Below are 23571 nucleotides of genomic sequence, written 5' to 3' on the forward strand. Positions count from 1 at the left end.
TTGATCCTATCTTGATCCGTCCAAGTCAAAGGAGTTATATTTGTAATGATAATATTAGGTATATTAGTGAAGATAAGATCTAGCATATGCCCTGCTCTATGTGTGGGGTATGCTATTTTCTGTGTCAGTTGCATGATTTCCATATCGGTTGCAAGGCGTTTAGTTAGGGGATTGTCATGAAGGTCAAAATGAACATTGAAGTCGCCAAGGACTTTAATGTTTTTATGTTTAAGACAAACAGGAAGAATTTGTTCCAGGAGTTGAGTGCTAAAATCAATCGTACTACTAGGGGGATTATAAATAATTGCACCTCCAAGGATCACCTGCGTATTGATAGAGATGGAGAAGATCAGGACTTCATGCTTGCCTAGTTGCGTAACTGTTTCTTGACGACAGGTAAAAGTGTCTTTAAAAATCATAGCCACTCCACCACCCCTCTTAATTGATCGATTTAAATTGATAATTTTATACCCACTGGTTAGTGCAGCCGTGATATCAGGGGTATTGTGCTCACTAAGCCAGGTCTCCGTGATAAAAGCAAAGTCAGGTTTAATCTCCTGTAGCATATCCCATATTTCAATAGAATGTTTTGGCAGGGACCTAGCATTAACATAGATGCAAGAGAAATCCTGAGTGAGAGTTATTTCAGATATACGACGCTCCGTGTTATTACTGTTCCATCTACAATTCCGACAGCTAAAAGGGCCCATGGTGTCTAAAGGACTTACTATAGCACAGTGAGGATGATGTGATGGACTGGGAGTATTGAGATTGAGCAACTCTTCGCGGGAGTATACCAGAGCAGATTTACCTAATATATCACTAATTGGGGAAACAGGGGTTGTGGCCCCTGGTCCCGGCCTGTCGTGGACGGGCGCAGACGGGCTTGCCTTAGGCGCGCCTTCGGCGCGCCGGCGCCCGCTGCGCTCGTCCGCTGCGCTTCCTCCAGAGGCACATATTTATTGGTGTAGAGGAAGTTCAGGGAGGGGGTGTGGCCTCGAGGGGGCGTGGCCTCGGTGCACGCCGGCGATGGCGTCCGAGGATGTTTGTTTTGCTCCAAGGTCTGCTCTCAGCGTTAGGATCCGCTGTGCAGCGTTTAGCCAGGGAGGGTTGTCAATGCAGCAAGTGCTCAAATAAAGGTAAGTTGTAAAAGAGAATACAATCAAAAGTGACACTCTACAATTTTAAAATTAGATCTGCTCCCGGCTTCCGCCTCAGGAGTACTGTTTCTAAGCAAGCGCTAGTAATCAACGCCTATATACTGGTGCGGGGGCGTGGCCTCAAGGGGCGTGGCCTCGAGGGGCGTGGCCTCAGTGCACGCCGGCGATGGCGTCCGAGGATATTTGTTTTGCTCCAAGGTCTGCTCTCAGCGTTAGGATCCGCTGTGCAGCGTTTAGCCAGGGAGGGTTGTCAATGCAGCAAGTGCTCAAATAAAGGTAAGTTTTAAAAGAGAATACAATCAAAAGTGACACTATACAATTTTAAAATTAGATCTGCTCCCGGCTTCCGCCTCAGGAGTACTGTTTCTAAGCAAGCGCTAGTAGTCAACGCCTATATACTGGTGCGGGGGGCGTGGCCTCGAGGGGGCGTGGCCTCGAGGGGCGTGGCCTCGGTGCACGCCGGAGATGGCGTCCGAGGATGTTTGTTTTGCTCCAAGGTCTGCTCTCAGCGTTAGGATCCGCTGTGCAGCGTTTAGCCAGGGAGGGTTGTCAATGCAGCAAGTGCTCAAATAAAGGTAAGTTTTAAAAGAGAATACAATCAAAAGTGACACTCTACAATTTTAAAATTAGATCTGCTCGCGCCTCAGGAGTACTGTTTCTAAGCAAGCGCTAGTAATCAACGCCTATATACTGGTGCGGGGGGCGTGGCCTCGAGGGGGCGTGGCCTCGGTGCACGCCGGCGATGGCGTCCGAGGATGTTTGTTTTGCTCCAAGGTCTGCTCTCAGCGTTAGGATCCGCTGTGCAGCGTTTAGCCAGGGAGGGTTGTCAATGCAGCAAGTGCTCAAATAAAGGTAAGTTTTAAAAGACAATACAATCAAAAGTGACACTCTACAATTTTAAAATTAGATCTGCTCCCGGCTTCCGCCTCAGGAGTACTGTTTCTAAGCAAGCGCTAGTAGTCAACGCTTATATACTGGTGCGGGGGGCGTGGCCTCGAGGGGCGTGGCCTCGGTGCACGCCGGCGATGGCGTCCGAGGATGTTTGTTTTGCTCCAACGTCTGCTCTCAGCGTTAGGATCCGCTGTGCAGCGTTTAGCCAGGGAGGGTTGTCAATGCAGCAAGTGCTCAAATAAAGGTAAGTTTTAAAAGAGAATACAATCAAAAGTGACACTCTACAATTTTAAAATTAGATCTGCTCCCGGCTTCCGCCTCAGGAGTACTGTTTCTAAGCAAGCGCTAGTAATCAACGCCTATATACTGGTGCGGGGGGCGTGGCCTCGAGGGGGTGTGGCCTCGAGGGGGCGTGGCCTCGGTGCACGCCGGCGATGGCGTCCGAGGATGTTTGTTTTGCTCCAAGGTCTGCTCTCAGCGTTAGGATCCGCTGTGCAGCGTTTAGCCAGGGAGGGTTGTCAATGCAGCAAGTGCTCAAATAAAGGTAAGTTTTAAAAGACAATACAATCAAAAGTGACACTCTACAATTTTAAAATTAGATCTGCTCCCGGCTTCCGCCTCAGGAGTACTGTGTCTAAGGGTTTGTCCCGGTTAAGTGTGATAGACACAATCTGTATATCCTTGTGATTGGAAAAAAGCACATATATAATTATACAATTCATAAAAATCCATGACAATAATAATAATATTCATAATCATAATCGAACACTGGTAAATCGAACTTAAGCATTTTCCATCATCTTTCGAGCACGAACTGCAATTTTTAAGAAAGTGCAGGTACGACAAATTATCTCCTCATTATCCAGTGAAAGCAGCAACTGGTAGGATTCATCCAGGGTGATTGGTCTATGTTTTTTAAAAAAAGGGAATTAAAAGCCATTTAGCATATTTCAAATAATAGTTACATGAAAAGAAAAAATGATAGTCATTTTGGTCGCTTAGCCCATTACAGGGGCAACTTATTTTGTTCGAGCTTAGGTGGTGCCCCAAGGGAATGTTTAACAGATGGATCCAGCCCTTAATCAGAATAAAAGACTTCTTTCCCAATGTGTAATTGGTAAAATTAAGTACAATGGTAAGGGATGTCTGTATAGTCCCATATCCATGTACTTTACAACTGTAGGTTTTTCTGATTCTGCCCTAATTTTACCCGTTGTATTAAGTGCATAAAGGGCTTCCTTCAATTCAGTTTTGTTCACCGTATTAACATTGCTGGGATTGATGAAGATAGTATCTTTCCCTATCTTACACAAGCTTTTATGGACAGACGACAACCATGGGATCTCCATCCCCCTTTCACAACTCAAACAGTCAGATATAATTTCTTGGGTCAAGGTGGCCGAGTTGTTCTTCCATACCGAGTGCCAAAATAGCACTGGTCGGGCTTTAATAAAATCCGAAACAAAGGGTAAGTTTAATTCACTGTGCACAATATAGTTAGGTGTAGAAATAGGTGTGCCTAACAGCTTCCTGCAGAACCGGTTTTCTGTGACAGTTATCTCCAATGCCCCATACTTCTGCCCCGTAGGTAGCTAGGGGTACGCATTGTAATTTAAAAATTTTGACAATGGCTTTAGTGGCGCCTGATCTTTTAAGTCTGGGGATGCTTTAAATTGAGTTAATGGCCTTTGAGAATTTGCTCGTGGCCTGGGCCAAATGCCCAGTCCACGAGCCATTCGCAGCAAAGACCAATCCCAAGTATGGGAAAATATGAGTACCAATGAGTCTTTCATCCCCCACCTGTATAGAGCTCAATTGTCTTTTCCCTGGGCCACATGACATTATAAAAGATTTTTTTAAATTAACCTGCAGATCTAAATCATCCATAAATTTCGTAAAATATTTTACTAAAATACGCAGCGAGTTAGGTGTGCGGCCCATTAGGACCGCATCGTCTGCGTAAAGGAGGGCGGGTAACGGTTTACCATTTATTTTAGGGACATCCAGGGTGGTGTTTTCAAGATATTTACTGAGGCCATTAATATAAATAATAAAAAGCAGAGGTGCTAAAACGCACCCCTGCCTAACTCCCCTTTCTATTTTGATTGGCCCAGATAATTCCCCTCCCATCCCTATTCTCACTCACTCACTTGATTTTAGATCTGTATGTAAAAAGGCTCAAAAATAAACCAAGGTGTCATCTAATCCATAATCCAATAAAATAGACCAAAGCTTGGACCTGTTAACAAAATCAAAAGCAGATGACAGGTCCATAAATGCTAAATAAATAGGAGCAGAGCGAGCAACATTATATTTGTCAATAATTAATTTAAGATTTAAACATTGTTCGACTGTGCCGACCCTGCCCCTGAATCCCATTTGAATTCGAAAACAGAGACACAAGAGGAGCAGGGAGGCCGGCGTACATATATAGGAGCTCGATAAATAATTAAATCAGTACTTGGAGAAAGCAAAGAAGGTTGCATCAATTAAACAAAGCGGTGTATGAACAGCAAAAGCACCATAGCGTCCAGTTAACTGCTGTTTACTTGGCCTGACTCCCATATCAGTGGGATACCCTGATTATCAAAAAAACGGTGGCTCCCTTGACTCTCAAAGACTGTTCCTAATGGATAAGGACCTAATGAATTAAAAATCAAATTACCAATTGAGAAGGTATTTGTAGTCATCAGCAATCAAAGCTGTAGTGACGTTTGGAATGATTAAAATAAAACACATCGAGACTTTAAGAAGTTCTCAATTACCCAGAGACACTACACCATTCTATAAGAAGGTGACTGAAAATATCAACGAAGAATCCTCTAATCACACAGTAAGGATTGATCCATTCCCCTTATAAGAATTTGTCCTGATGAAGGTCGCATAATAACACCGAAACGCTGCGTCGACAACTCTGTTTACAACTTTTTAATGTATTCTCCGTGTGTATTTGCACATTTTTAACTGTTTTTCTGGCACTAAGAAGTTTTTATGAATGTATAACTGTTTGAATAAATTGTACAATTTTCTATATATCATTTTTAAGTGTTTTTTTAATTATTATTTTCCTCTACTATTGTGATTTATTATACGTGTGGTTATGGCATTTAAAGGGCAGTGATGTCTCCCCTTTGTATTAACTTGTAGCAGGTACTTTTTCCTAATTTTTTGGTAAACTAGGGACCTTTGTATTTTTCTCTTGCATTACTCCTCGTCCCCTATTTGATTTTTGAAGGACACCTACCTTTTCTTCTTACTTACTCGATGGCACCCTGGACACTCTGGGACTGGTGCCTCAATATTACACCCATTTGTGTGGATACCCCAGCCAAGCAAACATGACTCCTGGTTTTCTTCATGGGATCACTCCACCATTAACACTGTTTCTATTTTATTGCTGATTGTTTCAATTTGTGTTTCTGATATTTGCCAATATGCTTGAAATGTTACTGCATGCGGATTCTGCCACACTTTTATTATTCTTCATGATCACTGTCTTGGCAATGCTTCCAGTGAAAATAATAAAATATATATATTTTTTGAAACACGCAGTGAGATTACCCCATGTAGGATCTATGTGGGTCCTCTAAGAAGGAAATCAGTGCATCTTCCATTTCTTCTATATTTAATAAGGTGTAGATGGGTTATTTTAATTTATTACCCATGATTTTTTTGTGTAGAGATCAGATTACACAGTGCAGATATGCACTCTTGTTAATGAGTGCCAAGGCACTTTGTAAGATTTTAATATTTGTGGCACCCAATTTAACTTTGTAATAGCTCGCAACTGAGTCTGTCTAAGCTGTATGATATTTAAGTCTTCTTTTAGAAGGTCATGGGCTGACAGTAGTTATACAATACACAATGTCATCAAAAATGTATTTGGCTGAAACGCATCACAAGCCATAACACTACATCAATTTACTGATAAAACACATTATACAAAATTAATTAATCTGATTATAACCTAGATTCGTAACTCAAATTTTCGAGCTACCTAAGGCTCTTTCTCTCGCTCAATGCCTGTAACACAACAGACAGTACTGAAAATCAGACCCTTGCATCCTATAAAGTGCACAGGTAAATAAATGCCCCCTCTTAAATTATTCCAAGTAAAGGTTTTATAAACTATTCTTTCTTAAATTTATGTAAATGTCCAAAAGAGAATAAAGTGCAAAGTGGTTTGTCTAGATTTTCTATTAGATTGGCAATTGAGCCTGTCCTTCCTCCACTCTCTCATTTTTTAAATGAACTCAAATTATATATAATGCCCAAGCTCAATAAAGAGTATGTATCGATTTTCTACATTAGTAACTATGAAAAGATAATTTTGTACTTCTTCATGTTGCGCAAAGGGTATATCATTTCTTACAGTGGGTTTGTTGAAATCCCTTAGTGATATCAGATACTCTCTGTTAATAATCAGTGTCTTCAATTCATTCTTGGAGTAATACATAATTGACTTTGGATTTTCAATTATGGCAGGGTCATTAAATTTACTTAAAACATTTCGAATATGTAAAAGCCATCAGATTTGTATGTAGTGATCGAGAGGCAGACCTTTACGATCGCCTTGGTAAATTATGTTTCTTCCTTACACAATATAGCATGCAAAGAAAGGCTATGATACTAGAATACACTCATTTTATATCGAATACACACATTTACAGAGTGTTTGTATACCATTACAAATAACTCCAAATGTTGTTTTTGCATAATTTCTCTCTGTCAATTTCTCGAATTCTTTCAGCAACTTCTTTTTCTGAATACCTTTGCATGTCATTAGAAGTTGCATACCCTGCTGCAAAAATGGAGCTCGGTGTGGACACAGCAGGAAGATATGGACCGCAAAATTTCCCTACTTGTGGGCAGGTGCTTCATCACTGGTGCAAGGCTAAAATGTGGAAACCATCACCAGCACATCTTAGCCACACTGTAAGTGGTGACAGGAGTATATTTATTATACCTGGGTTCTGGGTGATTGGCTGAAGGACCAGGGGCCTCATTTATGAAGGCCTTGCGCCACTAGTACGTCACTTTTTCCCATTTTAAAAGTGACGCACCGCTGGCGCAAGACCTTCATAAATAAGGCCCCAGGAGTCTTGGAAAGAAATCGGTGCATCCATACATCAATATCAATTGGCCATAGGGCTATCTGTTCAGGGTGTTAAAAGGTCAAATAGGAAGTACCATTCTGGGGATGTATGACATTACAACGCATACTTTTACATTGCATGCCTTTACAACGCGGTTTTTACATCGCATACCTTTACAACGCATAGCGCTTTGGGTGCTGGATAGTGAATAGTTTAATTTACTATTCCAACTCCAGTCCCCGTGGACACTAGGGAAGGTGTTGGACAGTAAATTAAACGTATTCCCTATCCTAGAGCGCCCCCAGCGCAATGCGTTGTAATGGTTTGTGTTGTAAAAGTTGCGTCGTAAAGGCACTGCGTGGTAAAAGTTGCGTTGTAAAGGATGTTTCCCCCATTCTGGATCATGTAATTTAGTTCAGACTCCCATTTCCTTTTATTAGCCAAATCAGAAATTGTGTTAAATTGACTTTCTGAATTAAAGGCTTCTTTACGTCTCTAGTGTATTTAAATCCCAGATAGATGGACCACTGGATGCTTTGGCTCAGAAAAAACATTTCATTTTGAATTATGCATCTTCTAAATAAAGAACTTGCAAAACATTTTGTTTCACGAATGCTTTTTCTTCAAGAATGTTCTTTCCAATACACATAGCCATACACAGCAAGATTTTCAAGAAGTCTAATGAGATATATTGATTTGCGATTAGTACCCAGATTATTTTAAGGTTTTTCTTCTTTTGGTAAATAATAAAAAAACAGTTGGATCTGGCCTGTTAATTTTTACATTCATTTTGAAAATGTTGACGCCTATTTATAGGGGAACCCCAGCAATGGTCTTACTATGTATAATTATATATTCTTTGTTGAGTGCTGGTTCTCTTTATGTAGTAGTGTCCGAAGACATGAAAACAATACATTGCTGTATGTTTACAGCAGTTTAAATTTGCAGCTTTCAAGAATTCCCTGCACTGTATTTTTTAAATCAGCAGATTTAAACTGCTCTATATACACACCAAACCTTTAGGTGGTTTTTGTTTAGTACCATCTGTAGGCTGGGCAGAGCCATATGTATAGAACACCTCTTCTAGTCCTTAATGGGTAAAAGATTAGGAGTTTGTGGTATGCTCTATATTAGACTAGTCAATTTGTTGCGGAACCTAGAACTAATTGCAATACAAATTGATGGTGAAAATGATGGTGAAAAGTCTACCACTCTATCATGACGCGTTAATCCAATATGGTGGATTTTTCAAAATGGCTCCCCATTATTTGAGATATAGGGTATAGCTGTTTGTATGCCCATGTGTGATATCATTTTATATGTTTTTAGGGACGGGAAAGTCAAAAATAACATCAAAAATTGTTTCTGATGACTATAACATCAAATTGGGATTAATACAATAAACAACGATAATTATATGTTAATATGCCAAACATAGTTTTGACAATTTTTTTATTTACATTTTTTAACATCATTTTAAAAGGATAAACAAATTTCAACTAGATAATATAGCACTTCTCAATATGACACTGACAAATGAAAATTGTTAAAGAGATAAATTCAAACAGCACTCCTTAGTATAAGAATAGTATGATTTCAATCATCGTCCATGTCAACTTCCATGGAATTGCAACAGCTTATTCCTCGACAATCTCTGCACGCATCTGTGCACACTATTCCCTGTCTTTTGCATATACATTGCAGAGTCGCACATTGACTCTTGATACAGCCGCATTTCACAAATTTTAATAAAGGATCTGGTGCTGGTGCTTGACTCATTCTAATGGGAGCCAATCTTCCATATTTCACTTCAAATCCCCACTGTAATGGATCGATATTAATACCCATCCACTGCTGCACCTGATGATATACTCTGAGCGAATGAAATTTGCAGGCATCCTCTGTAGGAGGCAAGACTTCCGGTTTCACATGTATTGTTGATTTTGTTGCCTTTTGAAGTGAAAGTTCGAAGTCTCATATCATGTAGTGTGCTGTCTCCTGTTATTGTGATCAATATATCAGCTGCATATTGAACGAATTTCGGGGGACTTTCAGAAGGTTCCACAAGGACAGGTATACTATTTCCTCTTTCTGCTGCAGCTGAATGTTCAAAGCGAAGAACTTCTGAATAGGAGCTGCAGAATCCCATATGATTTACTGCTTCAACTACAAATCTCGAGCTCGTGTTGTCATGTAATTGAACTGCCAGCCCTAACTGCAACGGTGCAACTAAGACTTGTGGGCGCACAGCTTGCATAATTGCCTGTCGAATAGAAGCTACTTTTCACTCTCTGTTGGTTTTATCTTAACGAATCAGGAATATAGCTCACATTATAGTCAACACTACTCATGTTTTCAATGGGTGGATATATTTCTGGTTCTACAGGGATGTCTTTAATATAAGTTCTTATTATTTCAGCAGCTGCCATAAGGAGATTGTTTTGATCCTCTTCAACATCTTCATGGCTATGACTGTGGTACTCTTGCAATACATGAGCAGCTGTACTTTTAAAAGTAACGACATCAGCAGTCCCTGCAACTGTTCCTATGAAGATTTCATCTTCAAAATGCTCTTTGAGTTTTTGTTTCATATACTTCGAACCGCATGGTTCGCTATCTTCTAGCAGTAATTCTCGCATTTTATTAACAAGTTATTTAATAGTAGTTTGTTCTTCATCATTTTCCTCCATGTATTTAACTACTTGAAGAAAAGTTTCCTGGCGAACTGAGTCCTCTGGTCGACCTGAAGATATTGGAGGGTTATCAGTGAACTGCCCGGGAATGAATTTTCCAGAATAAAAATTGACGTAACGCTGTTTGTGGTAGCATGCATCTACAGCATGTAAATCAGACACATTTTGGATACGTCTCTTAACTTTGTCTGCCCATTCATTGCGTTGATTGCATTTTTGTAAAACTGATGATTTGAATTCAAGTGTTTGTGCATTAAACCACGCATTTTTTCCACTTCCTGAAGTATAAACTTAACTCAGTACCACAGAAAAAACATTTTTTTTCTAAAATCAAATGGGGTTTCACATGACCGTAGAACACGAGAAGTTGTGGGATCGGATTCTCCTGGAACAGAGTTTTCAAGTTAACAAAACGCGCTCTACATTTCTTGTGAACTTTCTGCCCAACACAAACGTGAAACTTAGATATTTTTCTCTCCTTGGATGTTTTTTGAATTCCAGTCACTCCTCCTTCAGTGAGTACAGATACATCGTCATCTTCTTGAAACACCATATCATAAATAAAACACTTTTCTACGTCCATTTTCACTGTATCTCACAGCAACTCACAAGAACCTGTAACACATACATGAAACATTTTTGATTAACAAAAAAACAAACAATAACAACAAAGTTACAAAACAAAACACAAACAAAAGCAAACTTTTTATTTCAAAAGTTAATTGTAATATTTACGTTCCTTCACACTTTGTCATATAAGTCAACGAAAAAATTATACAAACTTGGTCTATCTGACATATTCCGCGATTATTTGATATTATGGTCATCAGAAACAATTTTTGATGTTAAAGACTTTCCCGTCCCTAAATACATATAAAATGATACCACACATGGGCATATAAACAGTTATACCCTATATCTCAAATAATGGGCAGCCATTTTGAAAAATCCGCCATATTGGATTAACGCGTCATGATAGAGTGGTAGACTTTTCACCATCGTTTTCTACGGAAAATTTTAAATAGAATTCACTCACAGAAATTGTATTGCAATTAGTTCTAGGTTAGCACATTTTTTGACCTAATTTGACAAGAATATATATATTGTAGAAATTCCGTTGTGTAGAGATTCAGAACATACTCGAATTTTAAATCAACTACACATAAGGATCCTGCACCTAATGAAGGTGTAGAGCATTAGTAATGCTTGCTTTAGTCGCCTCTTCTAGTGTATAAATAGAACAGACTAAATGTATTAGTCTTCCTTGTACCAGTGGGCGCTCTTTCAAAAAGGCCGTTTGCACTTTAGTAAGAATGTTTTCTATTGGAGCGAAGCGTGTTTTGGTTGTGGAATACAAGTGTGGTTTGTAAGCAATAGAACTGTTTGTACCTCACTAAAAACCATTCACATATACCCTTAGGAACCATGAACAATTCTAATACATAGGTTTGTTTTCATATCCCTCCCCATTGAATATTTATTCTCTAACATGTCTGCTTGGAGTTCATGTAAGACAGCTGAGAGTTCTTTTGTCCAATGTTTTTCAGAAAATGTGGGAGAAAATAGGGCATACAAGGGCTTCATTCACTAAGGATAATGTGGCAAGTTCGTCTTTCTGAAGTTAAGAAATTCCATCAGGGTTTTAACCTTTTTAGCCTATTTGGAGGCTGTAAGATGGCACACTATGGCAAGAAGACCAGTGCCAGACCCCTACCGTTACTGGATAATTTATATCCACAAAAAAATTACATTCAAGTGAGAGTTTTTAGATTTTTTAATGTTTCTGTTTGTAGCCTTGTGTGGTCAGTATAGTCACTATTCAATCCACCTCTAGTCAGGTGGTGTTCTTACTCACCAGTAATATAGATGTAGTCATTATAAGAGAGTACCTTGGGATCCTCCATAATGTGTGCTGCAAATAAACTGGAGCTATTCTTATAGCCAATTGGCAATCGTTTGAAATGGAATTGAAATCCAGTAAATGAGAAAGCAGCTAGATAATCACTTCCAGACACTATGTTATGACTTAAAAATTACCAGAACTAGAGCGGTGCCGCTCTGTGCTCCTTTTGTACTTATTATGTATATTTTAATACATCGGGAAACACTGCCAAAGATGGTGTGCCTATGCGTAGTGGTATAAATATACACAAATATACTCTGCCCATCATTGTACTCCGCTACAGGTGGTACCATCCCAATGGGCAGACATAAAGTCAGAACTGTATGCTTGTCCTGGAGTGTTGGGTGAGGATAGCCTGCTTCCAACTGCTTGATCCTGCGAGCAGTCTAGAAGGCAATTCATTGCATTGTATGGGCACTTTGCCCATAATAGTGTTTATAGTCTTTAAGCTGATTGCCTCTATGCCATCCTGTGGGGCTGGTCCTGCTGGAACAATTCTGCCTGCTATTGTCTGCAGTATGTAGTGTCTGAGCCTCCTACAGGAGGCTAACATCTTGTTTTAATATACGTACTACTTTCCTAGCCTATAGGATTCCTGTATTAGGGAAAGGCATACACACAGCCATTATGGGTCAGGTGGCCCCATTATTACGTAGGGGACCCAATCCGATATTCCAATGTGTTTGTGATAATTGACCAATAAACCAGTTTTAGAGTTCTTGGTGCGTCAAAGAGACCTCCTCATCGTGATATGCTTGATATTGTGCATCTATAGTATCAAACTCCACCCATCTGTAAAATATTCCTGTGGCATATGCAGCATGTGTATTTACAAGAAAGGTTACTGCACTCCCTGTATCAGAGGGACGTCTCTCGTTGAAATGCTGTGTTATTGCTGCCTTGTGATTTACTCATATCACAATAGGACCTGCCATTCTTAATTAATAGATTTAATAAACTTAAGATCCAAAAGGTAGAAACCATGGAATGAAAAAAAGCCCTGTTAAAAACCATGCCTGACAAACATACAGTAAACCGGGGCTCCTATTAACATTGAAGTAGGTGCCCAATATTGCAGTGGGCATCACCATAGGTTTCTAATATTTGTTTTTTGAATGTATCAGAATTCTTGAGCAGTTTTTTATGACAATCTGAGCACACAGCATTGGGCGCCAATTGTCATGATCTGGCCCCACTCAGAAAAAACTTTTAATGCCTGGAGCCTTATAGAGACCATTTTCAATATGGTTCTTTCTCAGTGGTTGAATGCCAAAATATTGACTCAAAAATATCCTGAAGAATACTGTTGGCAAATACTGAGGACCAAAATATTGAGACGGTATGTTCATATTCGAATAAGTATGGGTTTACTGTACTTAACTTCACATATATGTACCATGATGCTAGGCCCGAATATCAAGAAGGTAAGTTCATATAGGTACATATTGGTTTATTTTACTTCACTTCACATACAAGTACTGTGATCATCTTTCAAACAGTTTCTCAGGTCATGACCAAGCGACTACAGTGTTGACTGGCAAGGACGAGCCCTTCGAAGATTGGAATATGTATCTTGCATATCAAAAAAGGGGTTATCCAAGTGCATACCTTTGTTCATAATATTCAACGTGTCAAATCTAAGCAATGTAATCTTTTTTGCGTGCAGCCCGGAATCGTGGTCTGCCCTACAACCATATCTTGGATGTAATGTTCATCAAAATCCAGAGCGAAGTACACGATCCCACAACTGTTTTCACATTCAAATCAGTTTTATTCCTTGAATCCAGAATTTCATATTTACTCATTTCATTTCGTCATGTCACATGAGCGGCACGGTGTATATATGTATCTTGCCACAGATGCCAAAGTAACAAGTTCTGTGAGCTGGGAAATAAGGTTCCCTCTTTTCAGCATGACCCAGACTTGCAGAGATACTCCAGTAGCTATTGAAAATTGATCATGACCAGCAAACATCTAGTGGAATCTTAAACGCAAAACATCTACCCTAATTTAGGAAATGGATCTGGTTTGATCCCTCCCTGACTGTCTAGCTCCACATACCTAGAATGAGTCACTCACCATTTCCAAGAAAAGTATTCTCTTAGCTGCATATTTCAGAATGAAGCACTGTAAGTGGAAGCTCCAGCCAATCAACCCAAAAACGTTTCGACTGGACTGAAATTCATCCAAGAAAGTCACCAAATTATCAAATGTGTTCAAATAGCCTCTCTCTTCGCACATCTTGCCCACCAGCAGTTGGCGATTCAAGCATGACATCAGCATTTGGCAGAGTCAGGCCCATGGGCAGATGGTGTTTAAAGAAAATGCTGCCGCTGTCACCATGATTAATATGAGCCCAGTAATCACAGTTCCCTTGTCCCCAACAAAAGTACTATTGCTTTGTGTTTGCTGGACTGGGTGTTGTGTTGTGTTTGCTTTCAGCGGAGGAGCCAGTGCTTGTTGAAAATCTGAAGTAAAAGAAACATACAAATAAGAGGGAATGTGTTTGAATTATGCCCTTCTATTTACCATCATGTGGGCCACCTTCTCCTGGTAACAAGAACTGTGAACCTAAGGCCATCCCTGACACTAGCCACCAAGAAATCATTTTGGTCTTTTTCATCATGCTTGGTATGTAATTGTATTTATATAGCACTTACTACCCCTGATGAGGGGTGAAATCACTTTTCAGCGAGTAGCATGCTACTCTGGAACCCAAAAGGATTAGTATAGGGAAATATGGGTTCATTTGAGTGGTGGAATGTGACTCTATTTGTTGGATTGAAAAATATAATGGAGGGGTAGCAGAGGGAAGAGTCTAGAAGGTGTTTATTGGGAGATCATGGTAGTAAGGTTTAGGATGAGTGAAAGGAGAGACGGAGGAGGGAAGAATCTCTTGAGATGGATTAGGGAGATCAAAGTAGTAAAATGAATATTGGGATGAGTCAAATGAGGCATACATGAGGGAAGAATTTAGAGATGGTTGTTTGGGAGATCATAGTAATATGGGGTTTGGGGTGATTCAAGAAGGGATAGAGAAGGGAAGAGTCAGAGTCTATAAAAGGTTATTGTGGAGATCATAGTAGCAGAATTAGGTTTTGGGATGAGTCAGATTGGAGGTAGAGCAGGGCTTGAGTCGGGGGTACACGCAGGTACACAGCGTCCCCTCACTCTTTTCACAGGGTGGACGCCGTCCCCCATGCCAAGAAGCTGGGCCTCACAGAAATATGCTGAACGTGTCCCGGTGTAATGTTCAGACACTGGGACACGTTCAGCACGTGACGTCATGAGGTCATTTGCATATTGTCAGTCCCCCCACTTCTTGTTATAAGACTTGTGCCCTGAGGTAGAGTATATAGTGAGAGAGGTGTAGCCTGAAATATAGGACAGTGCATTGGAGTAATTTATTATTTTTTTCTTTACAGTAGGAGTAAAGTAATTAATATAGATACATCGCTACATGGAGGGTATACATGCATAAAGAAGATAATATGTCAAGATTAAAGTTGTATTAAAAAATCTCAGACTTTCAAGCATTTGCGTACTCCAAGCCAATCCATTGGTGTATTTTTTAACTATACATATATTTCTAAAATGTTTCAATAGTGAAGCAAATTGTTGATCAAATAGTTATGATAACAGCCTCCGGCTGTGGCGGAGAGCTTCGCAACGTACTACGAGGACCTTTACGCACTGCAAGAGTGTCTCATGGGTGAGGTAATAGCTAAATTTATAGAGGACCTTCCACCTAAAACCGTCTCAGATGAGGTGAGGGACCAATTGGACAGGCCGCTGACGGACGAGGAGCCGGGTACGGCTTTGGGGGAGCTGAATCCTGGGAAAGCCCCGGGACCGGATGGATTCCCCAGTGAATTCTTAAAAAGTTTTTCATGCAACTGGCCCCACATTTTCGCCCGGTGGTGGAGGAGGCGCGGGAGCGGGGCTCGCTTCCCCTGGACTGGAGGCACGTGGAGGTGGTGGTGTTTCTCAAGCCTGGCAGGGCCCCAGAGCAACATGCGTCGTACCGTCCCATCTCACTCTTAACTGTGGAAGCGAAGGTGCTGGCCAAGGTGCTGGCCAATCGCCTCCTCCCACACATTTCTACTCTGGTACACCCGGACCAGGCTGGGTTCATGCCCCAGAGGGCGACCCGCCACTACATCAGGCCTGCACACGTAGCGGTGGCAGCCAGCGGACAACTGGGGGAGCCTGTGGCACTCCTGCTGGCCGACATGGACAAGGCCCTGCAATTTATGTGAAGCTTGACAAATAAAATTTGTTTAAAAAAAGTATAGTTATGATAACATTTACACAAGGTGACAGATAAATAAGACAGAAGCAATAAGCATCCAATATAACAATCTACACAATGACCATGCAGTGACCTATGTACAAGCCAAGCACAGAATAATTTTGATATATTTAACCATAAGTATTATGTAAGTTTAAGAAGACCTGAATAATTTCTATATATGAATAAAACATAATTATGATACATATTTATATCAAGAAATATACATATCTAGATACATATAACCAAATTAAATGTTTATATATACACGGATATGATGTACATTTGTGTTTGAGTATTGTGGGTATGTAGAAAAGAGCCAATGTTTGAGTAGGCCTCTGAAGATAAGATAGTTATGTGTGGATCTTATGTTTGGGGGAATTAATTCCATACTTTGGCTGTTTGAACAGAGAAGGATGTGCACCTATGTTTTTTTTCTTTTATGCTGGGGTTTTGAGGCGAGGTTCCAGTCTTGAGCAGAAGCTTATTTGTTGATTTTATTGCTGATGAAGGGAGGCCCTGTTCCATGTATTGTTTTGTGAGTAGTACAAAGCAGCTTAAATGTGGATCTTCGGGCAACCGGTAACCAATGTAGGGCTCTCTCAAGGCAGGGGAGATGTGGGCTTGTGGCTTTACATATAGGAGTAGACTGGTAGCAGAGTTCTGAATCTGTTGTAGTTTTTTCATAGTTGAAAAGAATAATCTGTGGTAGATGTCATTGGTGTAATCAAGCTTAAACAGTACACGAGAGATAGTAGCCTGGACCTTGTGTGGAAACCCCAGGTGGGGGAAGATGTGTCTGAGAGTTTTCATAGTAATGAAGTTGGATCTTGCTAATTTGTCCACTTGGGCATTCATTGATAACTTGGAGTCCATGGTAATTTCAAAGTTTCTTACTTCCTTAGATACTTTAGGAGGTGTTCCCAGATCGTCAGGCCAGGTTCAAAGGGGGTCAAAATGTTTCCAGTCCTCACATGTTAGAATTTCCTTCTTGGAAGTGTTCAGTTTGAGATGTCTCTATGTCATCCACTGATAAATGGCTTTGATGCAACTGAAGAATTTTGAGTTTCCAGTGTCTTAGCGCCTTTCCAGTTTAAGGAGTAATTGTGTGTTATCTGTATAGATGTAGCATGTGAGCTGAAATTCATTGATTATTGTCAGTAATGGCTTCAAGTAGATGTCGAAAAGCATGGGTGAGATGATAAAGCCTTGAATTGGCTGAGAAAGGTAGAGAATGGATGTCATTTGTTCTGTTTTGAAGGTAGGATGTGAGCCAGTCAAGAGCAGTCCGCTCTATGCTGTCTTCGGAGTGTCTTTGTATTAGAGTGTCATGGTCAAGTGTGCAAAAGGTGGCTGAGAGGTCAAAGAGAAGTAGTGCCCCAACCCCATTGCAGTCTACTGTGTTTTGAAGGTCATCCCAGATGGCATTAAGGGCATATTCTGTGCCTTTTCATAGATGGAATCCTGTTTGGAAGTTAGAAAGTATGAAGTTATCTTTAATGAATGGCGACATCTGAGTGGATGCTGCTCTTTCTATCAGTTTGCCCAGGTAAAGTCCATCTGAAATTGGTCTGTATTTGTCAGGGTCAAGTGGGTCCAGGTGAGTTTTCATTAATAATTGGCATGTTTTTTAGGTCTGCTGTAAAGATTTCCGTAGTTAAGAAATTATTGATGATTCTTCTTTCTAGTGAGGTAGTTCTTGAATATTTGTGCTGGACAAGGGCCAGAAGGTCTGCCGGCAGGCCTACTTGCTTTGATCAGATCCATAAATTCACTTTGTGATATTTGTTTGAAGGAGTGGAGAGGCTGGGTTAGCCTACTATTAGAGGGTATTTTTGGAAATGGGTTGGCACTGGTGTTTTTTTCTTTGTTTTAAATAGGAGTCAAATGTGTCTGCTATGTTCAGTTCTGTTCAGTTCAAACGTAAAGTTTATTTAGACCTTAGGTCATTAAACCACATAAGATCATACAAAAAAAAGAAAGAAATTCTAAACCGATAGAAAATACATCTTCTTATTCCATTTTATAATCAAAGTTCCCGTGGATTAAACATCTATTTATCTTAAAACGTCGTTCCTAACAGTTTTTACAAGCAAAATTTAAAAACAATAAAATTTCATATTAAATCACAATACTCATAACTTCACTTGAACTTATAGTCAAGTAGGGGACCTGTTTACAACCTGCATATACTTTCCAATAGCTATTGCAGAATCTAAATGTTCCATATCAGCGAGAAGCTCCCATGCTTGAGTACGCGACCTTACATCATATTTTAAAAAGATTGGACTTAAAAACAGTTTATGGTGGTTTAAAAATCTTTGGCAATCCAATAAAATGTGTAAAATATTACATTTTGTCCCTATCTTACACCTACATTTTCCATCAGGTTGCATCAAGCCTGAATTTATTATGATGTTTGACAAGGATGGGTTAATACCAATTCTTATCCTTCAAACTTCCATTCTCAGCTTGCTATGTTTGTATAATGATTTGCCAGTTTGTCTGTGAATTCTTGAGTAATGGGATGAGTTCTTTCTATGCATTTAGGTTTACAAAATTCTGTGAGATACGTTCTTGGTACTCAGTCGAGAAGGATCATATTGGTGGAAATTGGGAGGTTGAACATATATTTAAAAATGTAAATCCCAGAAAGAATGAGGTAGGGTTATGGTACAGGTGTCCCTTGGATGCGGAGGACGCAGAGCCCCCCCCCCATACAAAGTCTGAAATTTGTCTGTCCTGGAAGAAGCATCTGTTACTCTTTATTTTCTTTCTCTCCAAAACCTATACACGTTTGTTAAGCCAGCATCCATAAAAAAAGAAAACTTTTACGTAATAAATAGACTATATTATATGCCAAAAAAAATAGCAAAGTTCACTCCAAATTCACTTCCCAAGTGCCCAAGGTGCGGTTTGGTGGAGGTGGATGATTTACATATGTTTTATGATTGTGTCCACTTGAGAGTTTTTTGGCAGAATGTGGAGAAGGCATTGGAGGGAATCTTTAAATTAGAGCTGAATCTCAACCTTACACTAGTTGTTTTTGGTATGGACAATAACCACACAAGCCGACTTTCTAATAAATCAATGGGTTTACTTCTTTGCTTGATCTTAATAGCTCGCAGGGAGATCTGTAGCTTTGGAAGGATCCTAGACCACCACAATCTGAGAACTGGTTGGGAGTTGCATTTTGTATAGAGATTTGACCAAGGTGCGGAAAATATCAGGCTACCACTTATTTCTTGGGGTGCGGAAATGAGGTTGGTCTAAACCCCCCAGTTGTCCAATGATCGCACCAAGCCTCGTACAAAAGAAGCTGGCCTGGTCGGCCTAAAGTGAATGCAAGCACATAGACCCAGGGCGTCTGGTACGAAGGGGGTCTTCATTGTGAAAATTGCAGACGCTTAAGGTGGGATGAGGAAAAAAAAAAAATACATTTTAAAAAATCGGTGAGAATTGTATTAAAATTATTTGCTGACTTGTGTAATATGTATATTTCTGTAGGTGAAGTTTGTCTTGATTGCTGTTTGTTTTGAGGTATGTGTGTTGCAGCTTTCTAATGGGCTGTTTTATCTCTTTTAGATTTGAATTTTTCCAAGGTGCCTGCTTTCTTTTGTCCTGTTTTGTTGTTCTGTATTAGGATAACAAAAGCTTCCTGTAACCACTCATAGTTTTTTATTGGAATTTATTGTGTCCAGATCTGTGTTTGACATTAGTTGTGTTTCTAAGTATTCAAAATTGAGTTTGTTCCACGCTCGATAGGTAGATGTATGTAAGGTGGTTTTAGGTATGTTACTTTGTGGTGTTTTATGGAAAGATAACAAATGGTAGTTTGACCATGTGACTGGAGTAGTCGTTTGAAAGGTAACTAGTTATGGCATTTAGGATTTGTCCAGGGATGTGTGTGGGTTAGTGGACAATCTGATGTAGGTTCAGTGTGTCAAGGCCAGTGATGATGATTTTTGGATGAGCTAAATGTTTAGGTCATCCAGAATGCATAGGTTGTAGAGTAGTGAAACTGTGTTTGCGAATATTGCATTGTTAGGTGGAGGTCTGTAACGGAGAAGGAAGTTACAGGAGGAAGTTGGCATAGAGTTGCATCTGGTGAAGAGGGTCTGACAACCTTATATGGAAATGTTGTCAGCTTTAGTGAGAAGTATTGTTTGCTTGAATATAACAGATAGTCCACCTCTTATTTTCCCTATATGATTTTATGTGATAGTTTGATAGCCTAGAAGAAAGTCTTCATGCAACACTGGTGCCATGTCATCTTCCAACCATGATTCAGTTATGAAGAGTAAGTCAGGTTGTGTGTCAGTGAGTAGGTCGTTGATGTGATTCATGTTTTTAGAGAGCAAGCGAGAATTTATTAGTAGGCAGTTTAGAGATTGTGTTTTGGTGATGTTGTGACTTTGCTTTGTAGAATTGTGAGCTGTATTTTTTTTTACTTGTAGCAGGTGTGTCATTAGTGCTGGTATTAATTGTATGAGGATAGCAATAGTGTTGCTTTTCTATATTGTATTCCTCGTCCAGCAGGCTTAAAGGGCATTTTGATGGGTCTGTGTGTGTAGGAGGTAGATATGGTGGTTGAGAGTGAGTTGGTGAACTGTGTTCTTTTTGTAGAGTAGTCTTGATTTATAATAGACATGAAGATGGGGAGTTGTGAAGAGTGGCATGTTGTTTATTTTGTTTTCATCTGTTTAGAGTGGAAGGTGTATGAGTTAGGGGTGGTGATGCAGCATGTGGGTCATGTTGTAAGGTTCTGAATTGTGCAATGGATGAGAGGTGTTTGAATAAGAAGTGTTGTGTTGGTGTATTTGTGTTAGGTGTTGGCGAAGAGAGAACGCTTGGCAGTAAAGGTGGTTTAGGATGTGTATTACTCATGTGGGTAGGAGGGTGGTAGTGGGTGTATATTTCTAGTTGCTGATGGAAGATCTTAAGCAATAGTGTATGTGTGATTCTGTTGTGCTTGTGTGTGTGTTTTGTTTTTGTGGAGTAGTGAGAGGAGATGATGATGAAGTGGCCTTCTGAGAAGGATTTGTATGTAAAGTACTGTTCCTGAGTGAAAGTTGAATGGTAAATGGGGTGATCATGTGTTTTGGAAAAGAGCGAATGCAAGGTGTGAGAGTGGCTGGACAAGTGTTATGACTGTTTGTGTTAAATGTGATAACTGGAACAGGTAATATGTGTGGTGCTGTGGAGTGGGATTATTGTTTCATTGGGTGTTTTCTGCAAAAAGAGGGGGAGGATGTTCGTGGATGAAATGATGTATAGGTTTGGTGGTGGCAGAAATGGGTCTGTTAGGAGTAAGTGGCGGGTAGAGCTTGTGCTTTGTATGAACAGGGACTATGTGCCTGGATGTATTAAAGATATGTATAGTGTGGTTTTGTGTTGGTGATGTGTGGATTTGTTAGTGGTATAGGACAGAGTGGTATTGCCATTGTGTGGCATTTGGGGTAGAAGGGTGTATGTGTGTGGGTTGTGGGGGTTTGTAGTGGTTGCTGAGACAATGAAATGTGGTTAGGGTTTGTTTGCAGTATATGAATAGAGTGCATTTGCTGCATGCGTGTTAATATGTTTGTGGATGTTGATGGGTTAAGGTGTGTGCTAGTGAACTAAAAAAAGGCAGCATTTATGGCCCTAGTCCCGACCAGTCCCAAACAGGCACAAATAAGCAATTGGCCTTGTACTCTCCGCCCTTAGCCTCAACACCCAGGATGACACACCCTGAGCCCTAAGCTTAAATTGCCCTAGTGACCAGGTGACACGTTAAGCCAGTAGGAACTCTAGGTCTAACCCTAACCAATCACACCACTAGCCCTTAGCCATAGGACCAATCGGAGACCAGGCCTTACAACCAATCACAGCCCTAGTCTTAGCAGCCAATCAGACACCAAACACTAACTCCAATAAAAACCCTAGCCTCAAGAACAAATCAGAATCCCAGACTGATTAACCAATCTGAACCCTAACCCTAAGTCAAATAGAAAATTTAGCCTCAGTAACCAATCAGGACCCCAGACCTATAAGCCAATCCGAACTGTAACCCTAAGCCCATTAGGAACCCTAAATATAGGAACCAATCAGAGTACAGATGTAACGACCAATAGGAAACTTGTATAAGAGGCATGTGACCTTACGCACAGGTTGATGGGCTGGGGGCAGGAAAGCTGCTCCTGAAGACCTGAATCTTCTTGGAGACAGACAGGCTCAATCCACACATTGCAGGTGCAGAGTTTAACCCTGCAGGTAAAGGCATAAATCTAAGCCACTTAATATACTGCTTTTCATGCACTTAAACAAATCCCTTTTTTTTGCCAAAAAACGCGTGCTACATACACTTTTCAAACACAGTTTAAACCATAGAGCAGGTGGATCATTCTTTTAAACACACTCTGCTTCACCTCTGAGGTTGTACAGATGAAGCAGCTTTGTAAACTCGCTTTGCTTAGCCTCTGAGGCTGTACTTTGCCTTTTAAACTTTATAAATCAAAATAACTGTGGGAACGGGGCTGGAGGGTTGCTCTTGAGTAGAAAGACAGCACTTTAAAGTTTTAAAAAGTCACAGAACAAGTCTGTGTTCTTTCCAGAATTACGGGCAGGAAAGCTTCTCCTGAAGACCTGAATCCCTTTGGATCCATACTTTGCAGGTTCAGGTTTGAACCCTGCAGGTAAGGGCAAAATCTAAGCCACTTGTTATACTACTTTTTGCGCACTTAAACAAATCAATTTGTTTCTAACCTAAAAATGAGTGCTACACACACTTGCCAAACAAATTTAAAGCATAGAGCAGATGAAGCAGTCTTTTAAACACACTCTGCTTCGCCTCTGAAGGCTGTACTTTGCCTTTTTAACTTTGAAAAATCAAAAAGTGGTGGAGGGGCAGCTGGGGACTTGGCCCTGCAGCCATAAGCACAGCACAGGGGGAAGTAGGACAAAAATCAGTCACAGGCGGAAAAAAACAGCAGTCTTCACAGTACAAATTGCACAGAAACCAAGAGTTCCATTTAAACATGAGTAGAAAGACAGCCCTTTAAAGTTTCAAAAACTCAAAGCAAAAGTCTGTATTCTTACCACCTTCTTTGTTGTTTATATGTGGTCTAGTCCTTTACCACACTCTAATTTTTGTAATTCCGTTTTGCTAAAATACTTCCCTTCCAATCAGACCAATGGTTTGGGCCTATATACAAGCAAATAAGACAGTAGAATGTGCCCCAAAGCAAGCACGATGTCTCATTAAAGTAAAGCACCTGCCTTAGGGATCATCTGTAAATTACAGGTACCGCCAAATTGAGTAAACCACGTTCACAGACCTGCTCCGGATATAAAGACGCCATAAGCCAGTAGCCTGACTGTGTCTGGTTCTGAGAAATATACACAGCACAAGAGCTGGTTTGAAGTTACTCAGTTTACTCCTTACAGAGCAGAGGAGCAAATGCAAATATTTATGTGCCATCCACAAAGCATGCTGAGGCTACTACTAAACATGTCCATAGAAGCTAGACTCCAGGCCAAAGGTATCCATAAGGCAAGG

Source organism: Lissotriton helveticus, chromosome 12 (genome assembly GCF_964261635.1).
Source record: "Lissotriton helveticus chromosome 12, aLisHel1.1, whole genome shotgun sequence".
NCBI lineage: Eukaryota > Metazoa > Chordata > Amphibia > Caudata > Salamandridae > Lissotriton > Lissotriton helveticus.